Source organism: Sciurus vulgaris, assembly GCF_902686455.1.
Source record: "Sciurus vulgaris genome assembly, chromosome: 5".
NCBI lineage: Eukaryota > Metazoa > Chordata > Mammalia > Rodentia > Sciuridae > Sciurus > Sciurus vulgaris.
In genome coordinates, this window is record NC_136465.1 from 135,267,302 (window position 1) to 135,278,101 (window position 10,800).

General features: G+C 34.5%; 1 pseudogene across 1 annotated transcript; it reads right to left on the minus strand.

Annotated features, from left to right (window-relative positions):
* Positions 1-2,261: 2,261 nt before the first annotated feature.
* On the minus strand, positions 2,262-3,010 carry LOC306661120 (trafficking protein particle complex subunit 4-like; annotated as a pseudogene). Its single transcript has 2 exons — positions 2,876-3,010; positions 2,262-2,826 (listed from the first exon to the last, which is right to left on the minus strand). The product of its transcript is annotated as a trafficking protein particle complex subunit 4-like (transcript).
* Positions 3,011-10,800: the final 7,790 nt, after the last annotated feature.

Sequence of the window (10,800 nt, forward strand, 5' to 3'; positions counted from 1 at the left end):
GCCTTCTATGAGAGTTTGTGTCTTGCTCATTCTGCTGAGCTTCTATTCTTCCCCTCACTACCCTCATTTGTGGTGGGTTAGCATCCACATATCAGAGAGAACATCTGACCTTTGGTTTTTTTGGGATTGGCTTACTTCACTTAGCATAATGTTCTCCAGATCCATCCATTTTCTGGCAAATGACATAGTCATTCTAATATGACTGTGTATATATACCACATTTTCTTTATCCATCCATCTGTTGTAGGGTACCTAAGTTGGTTCCATAGTTTAGCTTTTGTTAATTGAGCTTCTTTAAACACTGACATAGCCGCATCACTGTAGTATGCTATTTCTAAGTCTCTTGGATATATACCAAGAAGTGATATAACCAGGTCAAGTGGTGGTTTCATTCCAAGATTTATGAGGAGTTGCCATATTGCTTTAGAGTGTGGTTGCACCAATTTGCAGTCCCACCAGCAATATAGGAGGTTATGCTTTTCCTTTCTTTCTTTCTTTCTTTCTTTCTTTCTTTCTTTCTTTCTTTCTTTCTTTCTTTCTTTCTTTCTTTCTTTCTTTCTTTCTTTTTGTTTTTTTAAGAAGACACTTGGGAGTATTTCACAATGGTTCTCTTGTCTTTCCCTGTCAAGGTTAAGGGTCAAGATGAGATTTAGGTTTTCTGTGCACCATAAGAACTTGAGTATGGTTTATTAGAGGTCAAGCACAGGAATTTTTGCACCGCCATCCCAAATACTGAGGTCTCAGAAGTTCTCAATCTCAATTTCTTGTCTGTTTATCCTCCAGCAATTTGTTACATTACCGTTTAATTGTTCCTATGATGTTATGACTCATGTGGCTTCTGCTTTTAAGTGAGCAGTATCTGCTCTGACTCGTCATAGATATCTTAAGGTGGCGATTTGCCCTCTGACTTCAGTGATCTAATGGATCAAGGAAAAGTCACTGACTTCAATATTTCAGCTAAGAGAAGTGATGATTTCTAAGCACTTCATGTGTCTGATCATAATAAAATGAAGTTGGCCCCTAATTTTTCACTAAATTAGATCTACAATACCTTCCTACTGATGTTTCTGAACTGACGTTACTGAACTGACATTACTGAACCACTTTACTTTGCCCACTGCACAATGTTAATCACTGAAAAATTATGAGTTTTGCAAAAGAGAAATAATTTATTCAGAAGGCAGAAAACTGTGTGGAGATGGAAGAATCAGGGCTCAAATTTGCTCCACTGAGGATAGGGTTTAGGGATATTTATGGGATAAAGAAAGGTGGTCTGAGGTGAAGGAAAAGTTATTGGTTATAAGGACAAATGAAGTAAACAGAGGTCTACACACGTTATCAAATGTCATGGTTCTTCATAGGGTGCACATTTAGAGAATGGCAACATTAGCAAACTTGGAGGAGGAGGTGTGGCCCTTGGATATCAAAAGTTCACCCATGAGACATTTGCTCAAGTGAAAAATTAGTACCTTTGGTTGGTTTGAGATAGACAAAAGTAGCCTCCAAGTTCCTGCAAATCAACTTAGGCAAATGTTACCATTGTGACCCACACATCAGAAAAATTTTCCATTGCAAAGCTAATCGGTGTATATTGCTTAGTAACTGGAATCTCTAAAGCTGATGATAAAAGCAAGCAATTACAGGAATTGAAACTGGAGGCTTTATTCAGGTTTTTCCTTGTTTTCACTAGAACTTGTTGAAGTTTTTGTTCTTTTCTATTCTTAGTAGGAATATCATTCCAAATAAGCAATACATGAAATTTTCTAGTTTTAATTGCTAGGATTGTACTTTTTAGTTTCTGGACACTGTTTTCTAATTATATTCTGTTCAGATTTGATTTCTTTCTTACATTTTAAATTCTATCTTTCATAACTTTAATATGTTAAACCATGCTTATATTATTATTTTTATCTAATAACTCTACTATGTGGTTATTTAGAATTTAGTATTGAAGGCTGGTAGATTTTTGTTATCTTTTTAATTTTTGGTTTTAAATTAATATTTGAAGGTGCTTTTGTTTTCTGGATCAAAGGAATATTTATTACAGCATTTATGGGCTACCTCCTCCATAAATAAATCTGTACAGAGTTGGGAAGTAAGACCATGACATGTACAGAAAGAAAGCATACCATTAAGGTCCAGGTACCAGTTAAAGACATCAGCATCCTCCCAGTTTCAAGTACAGGAACAAGGCTGTTGGGATCTCTCTGTTGGAGTGGAAACAATTGAACCCATGGGACAGGATCTCTCAGAATGGGGGGGGGGGGGGTTCTATTATAGGTTTAACCTATGATGCAGGTCCAAAAGTCCCAGCTTTCTCTGCCACTTCCAAAGCTCGCTTCAGGTTTTGGTCAAACAGCTCACACCTGATGGGTATTTCCAGGGAGTAGAAAGAATTCTTGAGGGCAAAGTCTGGGTAAATTTCATAAATTTTTCCAAAGAAGAGAATCTATTCCGGCTTGCCTAGGATCTGCCAGCACCTCAAGCTTGATCCCTGTCAGTGTCTGGAAGCAGTGCATTCTGAATGTGTTGCTCCAGCATCTCAATGCCTGAGCCTCCCTGTTCAGGAGACAGTTGGGAGCCAATGGCAGAAAGCGAGGGGAACATGGTGTCAGCAAGAGCTTATCATTGAAGGTGAGGCAGGGCCGACCGAATCAAAAGGACACCGGGTAATTAGCAGGGTTACCCAGATACTCCAGCACCTTTTTCCCATCAGTCATATACTGGCTGTTCACGTCCACGCCATTGATGGCCAGCACTGCATGGCCCACCCAGATGCCATCGCCCTGTCTGAAGGCAACCAGCACACCGCTGGTCATGTAGCCTCTAAAAAAATCACCATTGCAGCCCCTGCCACTCAGAAACTCGGTCCAGCCTCTTCTCGAAGTCCCGCCCCAGATCCGCTGTCCCAGGACCCACTCTGGCCACCACCCCAGCTTTCTCCTCCTAGCACCCCCGCAGCTTGCTGAACGGTGCTTGCTGCACTCGAGGCTACCCGCCTGTGCCTCATGGGACTGGACAGCTACTCCCAGGACTGCTCTGCTTCTCGGTGCCAGGCGAGCACTTTGCTCCATAACTAGCAGTCGTCCAACAAACAAGGGGCAGTATCTAGAGTGCGCGCTCAGGCACTGGCATTCATTTCTCCTATCCCGCCTTTCTTACGGTGCTATTTTTTTTTTTTTTTAATGAGATTCATAAAGAAGTTTTGTTGAAATTTTGTTTTTCTAAAAATATGTTCGATTTTCTGGACTCTATCTTCTAGCTTGAAAACAAATCCAATCATTTATGTATCAAGTATTTGAGCAAATGCCATGTGGTAGGGAATGTGTTATACAGCGTTTGAACCTCACTATTTACCCTGATGAAGCTTACCTTTTGATGACTATTAATATAAACAGAATTATTTCTTCTCTAAGAAATTTCCCTCCTTAGTACGGATGGTATACATTAATCTTCAGAACTGCATGCAGGAAGGTTTTATTTCATAAGATCCTTTTATGTAAGGGTAAAGATGGAGCAGACTTTTTTTTCTTGTCATCCCTTTTGTGGTAAGGAGTCTATCTTAAAGTCTACCTATTCTCCTAGGGTAGAAGAAATTAAGCAAATTGACTGTATGGCAGATTACGGATTCCAACTGGAAATTTTTCTTGGTTTAATAGCTTTGTTCTGTGTTCACAACACAGCCTTTAAAAATCAAGTCACTTTGTGATACAGTTTGATAAGTGTCTAAAGGCAATTCTACCATTTACTTTTGGATGTTGGTTTCTCCTTAGTTCTTTGCTATATGTCACTTTTTTTTTCCAGATTTTTTAAAGCATTTTATATTTGAGAATGATATGCTAGGAAAACACAGAAGACATTTATTCCATTCCCTTTCCTATATCCCGTTCATTGCCAAATAAAAAGTTTTGTTTCTAAAGAGGAGGAGAAGGCTTCTATTCTATGAATGATTAAAAATAGAAAGAAATTCAGAATTCTGGTAAGGAAGTTATTAGATTATTCCACTTCTATTTCCTTGAACATATCCTGATTTACAAGTTTTACAATAGTGATACTATATAATTAAAAATTATATAGTAATTTTTATATAGTATAGTATATAGTATTAAAATTATATAGTAATTTTTAGTGATACTATATAATTTAAAATTATAGTTACTTCTTTTTTTAGTTAAAATTTTCACTTGCAAACTTATTTCTTATTAAATCTTTTGCTAATGGTTTATTTGATTAATCAATGTTAAAAGTTTTATTTAAACTTGTTTTGAAACTATTTTAATGTGGTTCTAAGAGTAAATACTAAGTTAATATCCATGTGTACTATACCAAGAAAATAGTGTAATTTTGTTTAAAAAATTATAAATTCAATTAATTGTTCTTGTAAAGCAATTGGAACTTAATATGTGCCTTTGCTTGCAAAGCAGAAATTAAATGGACATTAGTGGTCTAAAGAAAATTACAGTTTAAATGGTTTCTTATTTTATACTGAACAAGCATAAATAATATATTTATTTGATAATAATTATCTGATTTTCCAGTTATATAAAGAATTCATCTCTCTGTGCATTTTTAATATAGTTGCATTAAAACTTAAGAGAGGCAATTTACTACTTCTATAAAATTTATTTGCATCTAAATTAGAAATCTGTGAAAATTTAATACAATATTTTGTTATATGAATGAATATTTTCCACATATACTGCAGCTCCATATGCAAGCCAAAAATCCCTTAGTTAGCCGTAGGCAAACTTTTTCTCTTTCTTATACACACATACAAAATACACTTGAGTTTGTAATGATAGGTCTGCTCATGAGGAGAGAGATTATAAGATTTTCCTTTATATATCAGTGCTTCAGCTTGAACAAACATCTTGTACTGCTTTAAACTTGACTACAAAGTGTTTTATAAGCTTCTCTATAGCCTTTGCAAGTTATTGAGGTTAATGGTCAATGCAATTGCCATCTCTTATGCAATAAACTACTTTATTTTGTCTGTGAGTTCTCTAAGGAGTAACACAAGCATAAAGGGTGTATTCAGCATACATGAAATATAACCCTATTAGAGTAGCCAACTAAATTACAGAATCTCTGAAGCAGAAAAGCTGCCAACTCTGTAAAATGATGGTCTTTCTATTCTTGAATGAAATGAAATGATAAGCCTGCTGATTTCAATAAAAGAATTTGAACCAAAAATCCAGACTCATACAAAGTGAACCTAATAAAATTGGAATGGCAGTACACATAATCTATTTGATGATTGTATTGAAGAAGAAAAAAATAGTATGACCAGAATTGCTATGAATATACCAACTCATTCTGAAAAAGAAGAAATGTTTGGAAAAAAGAATAGAGATAAACTATTCTTTCATTTAGAAGATTACTACCTACCACAAACATCTGTTAAAATATGGTGTCATTTTTATGTTCATCACAATAGAAAACCTGTTTATTAAAGGTAGTATATTTTTAGACACCAGAAACAGGATTTTACATTAGAGACCTAACAATATGATGCTAAGTGTGTAACTAATGATATATTTAATACTAGTGATTTATGTCTCATTGAACTTTATTTGATGTCTTGGATAGCCATACATTTGGTAGTTGAAGCCTTCACAATTTTTAGATATTTAGTATTCTGTAATACTTGCTATTTAATTCCTATGAGCATTTTCATTCTATTATACATTTTTTCTTAATTTTTATGTGCTTACAAACCATAAATTCTTAATTAGCCTCCAACTAAAAACTAATATTTATTCATAATCAGATACTAATGAATTCATGAATAAAAGGAAGTCAAGAAATAATTTGGTGAGCATGCTGCTTTAAACTATTTTATTTCTACTGCTCAATTTTGTGCAAGTTCAAACTTGCAAATAAAATTATTCTTGATGAAAACCCAAAGACAGTTACGTATTTTGTGCTTTATTAATTTGAATAGCAATATAAAGAACATTTACTGGTATCACATATGAGGTCATATGTGTTTTGTTCCACTTGACATAACTACTCTTGAACCATATTTGTAAACTAGAGTTCTGAAGTTTGCAATGTGCTTTGTGTTTTTACCTTGAAAGTTCTTATTTTTAACAAATGTATGATTCAGAGATGTTTGACAAGGACTATTATGAAAAACTTTGTAAAATCTTATAAACACATTAAAAAAAATCTTATTATGTAGGTTATTAGCCTGTAAGGTTTAATGATTACTAGACTACACTTTAAATACTGAACACACACCATGAGTTGAGGCTATAATGACAATATTGTCATAAGTCTCCACTTCAAAGAAGCTATACTAAGGGAGAGAAAGATATTGTTATATATTTATTACTAGGCAATATCTTAAGTAGTCACATCTCCTAACACTCAGCAAAATATGTGCTAGCATCTTAGATTTATAGATGAGATTATAGAATATGTGAACGCTAAGGTAAATACAAATCAATTAAATAAATGCTAGAAAAATATATTCCAAATGTTATTAGAGAACAAAGAAAGAGTTGATACCTTGTTTAGCACAAAGTATCATCAGGCATTCAAGTTTTGGCCTTCTAGCCTTGTCTTTCAGATGAGCCAAGTAATAAGGTAAGTGGAAGATGGTGAATTAGTTAAGTATTGTTACTGATTAACAAATATCACAAATTTAGTGGCTTAAAACAGCAACATTTATTATTTCATAGTTTTTGTGGATTTGGAATCTGTGCATGTCTGGGCTGGATTTTCAGCTGAAGAAGTTGTAAGTCTACAGTCAATATGTTGACCAGGACTGCAATTCATGTGCTACTCAAATGGTGAAATATTGGGGAAGAAAACACTTATAGGATGACTCAGGCTAATGACAGAATTTGCTCTCTGTGCTTTTAAGATTGAGGTGTCTCGTTTCCAGCTGGCTAAGACTCGAAACCACTCCAAGCTCTTAAAATATAGCAACAGTTCTTTGCCATGTAGGTTTCCTCAACATGGTCTCTTTTTCTCAAATCCAGTCATGGAGAAAGGGCCCAGCAAGATGAGCACTAAAATCTTACATAATAATTCTCACACACTCAGACGCACAATCATTCTGACATCTGTGTCCTGTTCTATTAGTAAGAAACAAGCCATAGATTCCACCACTTCAAGGGCCAGGAATCTTACAAAGCATGAAAACCAGGAGGCAGGGCCACAGGAACCACCCTGAAAGATGGGCGACCATAGTGTTAAAGGAAGAAGAAGATAACCTCTGTGTGAAGAAGACGAAACAGATAGGCTGAGAAAAACTGGAAAGAATAGAGCTTTAAATTTGCCTTGGAAAAGTATATATGATCATTTCTGGAAACTCTGATCATATTTGTTTCCAAAACATGAAATCCTGCAAACTCCCCAAAGGATTTGAACAATAATAGCAGGAACAGTATGTTAGTCATGCTATTACTAACATCATGTATTGAAAAACTGTGTTTAGGATTATGTATCTGATTCCCAAATTTACCCAGTAAAAATATAAGATACCTAGTTAAATTTCAACATCACGAATAACAGTACTTTTATATTAGTATATTCTATGTGTTGCTGTACAATTTGTCCAAAATATTTGGGATGTACTTATATGAAAACAATATTTATTTGAAACAGAAATTTAGCAGACACTAACACACTAATGGCATTTTATATGGGGAACTTGATCATATAAGATCTTATTTATAGTGAACGAAAAAATGAGATATATTATTAATATCATTTTCATCATCATCTTGAACACGAACCAAACCTTAAAATGATTAAGTTCTTGTTGAGGATGGTTTTTTGTTTGTTTGTTTGTGTGGTACTGGGGATGGTACCCAGGTCCTCGTGTGCCAGACAAGCACTCCACTACCAACCAGCATCCCCACACTGAAAACACAGATGTATTTAAGTGGTAATCCTAGAATTCAAATACGGTTTTAACACCATTAAAGAGACTACCATTTTGCCCTTTATATTTTCCTTCCTCTCCGCATAAAATGACATTTTAAAGTATTTACTTAACTAACATTCTCTCAATAAGTTAAGAGAATTAAAAACAACACAGAAAAAACTTGACACTAGATGCGCTTATTAGACAAACTGAGCACGCTTGGCAGTGATTCAATTTGGGAGACAGAAAGGCTACATAAGAGCAGCCCCTGCTGTGGCATGTGAGCAGTGGCAGAACCAAGAAACAGACGTTTAGTCGGGGAGAAGATGAATAACTCTGGTGGAGACCTGCTATAGCAAAGTGTGAAGTACCCAAAATATAGTACTCTCTGATCCGTGACACATTGTATTATTCACTCCTTATTATTTTTTCTTAAGTTGCTCTATGCTGGAATTGCTGCAGCAGAGGTCTCTTTTCAACTTGACTTTATTCTCTTTATTCTCCTATGGGGCCTTACTTTAATATGCATTATAATCTAGCAAATAATCTCCCTGCAGGAGAATGAAAGCTAGGGTAAACACCCAAAATAAACACGAGTCATTTCTCCTGAGAAGACATTGCGTTCTACATGTCTACTAACCTTATAAACGCTGAATTTCATTTGGGGCCTGAGTTGTATATTACAAAGTAAGGTGTTTCAGAATCTAATTCCTCACTATGATTAAGATGGAAGGATTTCAAAATGTTCCCGAAACATCTAAAGTGGCAACTGTTGTATAAGAAGAAAGCATTAGTTGCCAAGGGGAGGCCAGAGTTGATGGTTGAATATTCCATTGGGTTTTTTCAGTCATCACAAATGCAGTACAGTATCACATAAATTCTTTGTTATAGATGTTAAACACTATGTCACTTATCTATTTCTATAGCATCTCTCCCTTCTTTCCCATCATTTCCTATTTACCCCTTTATCAAATCTCTCCATCTGTTTATAAATTTATTTTTTCCAAATATATTTATAAATGAAACTGTTTATCTCTCTAATCAAAGCTTAGAGTATATAATACAGAAAAACTATACATTTTATGTCAAAGTTTTGCAAAGAAAACAAGAAGAGAATTTTTACTTGTGGCTATTAGGATATTCTTATATTATGCTTTGGGAAAAAAACAGCCTCCACAATTCAAAGGCTAATTACTACCAAAATCTAATGAATGATATGTTCCCCAAATAAATTGCCAGTAAGTTCAATTCTTTATACTCACCAAAATTCCTAGGCCAGAGGAGGTTGTTGCATCTAGGATAAAGGAAGATTGGAATCACATATTCATGCATTGGTCCTGAAGTTCCTGCCTGGGAAAGGCTCAAGTCATTTTTGTTCCATTATGTGGATGCCAAAACATATGGGGATAAAGAGAAGTACAGTCCTGCCATTGGCCTAGAGAGAGAGAGAGAGAAACATTTGATGGAAAATATCAATAATTTTTGCTCCAAATCATGAAGAAATTTAGACTTTTTTATTTTAAAAATCACCTTATTGAATGTTTATGAAAGATTTAAAAGCAGACAGATCAATATTTACACTTGGAGATTAAAATACTTTGCTGGGAAGGCATGAAATTGCGAGTGCTATATATACATCATGAGCATACATTCACATTTTTATCAAATATACTCCCTTGAGAGAAACAAAAGCAGTTCTCTTGATACACAAGTAATGAGTACTTTCCTTTCCACTTGTTGAAGTAAATGTTTTTAAAGAGGGTCTTCAGTCAGGTTATTTGAGAAAGAACAAAAAGTTAGCAGCTGATGTGTTTTCTGAACTGGTTTCACACTTCCTTGTTCTGAGGGCAATCAACCAGAAGTTGTTATCTTGTGAGTGCTTTATAGAAATGTGTGAATTCTCACTTCTTATATGATTATCAATTTTCATTTAAAAATATCAAAATGCTTATGGATCTCTAAACATTTTGTCATGAACCTAAACTGGTATCATTAGATGCAATTTTTATGTGAAATGGTTTTTAAAACTCAATCATAGACAACAGAGACACATGTTTTGTAAATCCTTTTTATATGATTTATTTTCAATCACACAAAAAATATGGAATAAAATGAACACCCAGATGTAGGTTGGAGGGATTTAATACATGTGAGTTTAAATGTGGAAATCATAGACGATGTCAAAATTGTGTGATAATTTAATGGCTCAGCTCTTCCTTTCTATCCATCCACAACACATAAAGGGAATAGAGTGCCCAAAAAAATTAACTTACTGGCTACACAGTATTTCTACTCAATCCTTATTAGCATTCATATATTTTACAAGGCAACTTATCTGGCATTTAGGGTATATGAATATATGTACTTCATTTTTCCTCCATATGTTTACATGACTGCTCTTTGGAAACAATACTTGTTTATATCAATTGATTATTTGCCTTTACTGGTTGAATCTGTTCATGATACAGATAAAGTCAGTAGAACAATTGATGAATCTTTATTCTCTGAATTTGGTTCCAACAGTGGAGTATCCTATGATTTTTCTAGGATATTAATGGGGGTAGATCATCTCCTTTCTGAACCTCAAAGTCTTACCAATATGAGAAGGCAGAATATAGAAAGTGTTATAGTAGAAATGTTTCTTGGCAGCCAAGAAGAGAAAACGGCCGATTTGGGCTAGTTTTAACTGGCGAAGGAGGTAATAACTGCAGACGGGATGTTTGGGTTGACCTTAATTCTGAAAAGCCTCAAGAGGTCACTGAAATTGTAACCAGTTCATTTTTTTCATTTCTTTTGAAACTTGTTCTATAAGCTATAGTCTTGACTTGTCACATAATAGCATGTTTAAAAGGAAGAAAAATAAAAATAAAAAATAAAAATGAAAAGATCCTATCAACTTTTTTTTTTTTTTTTTTGTGCTA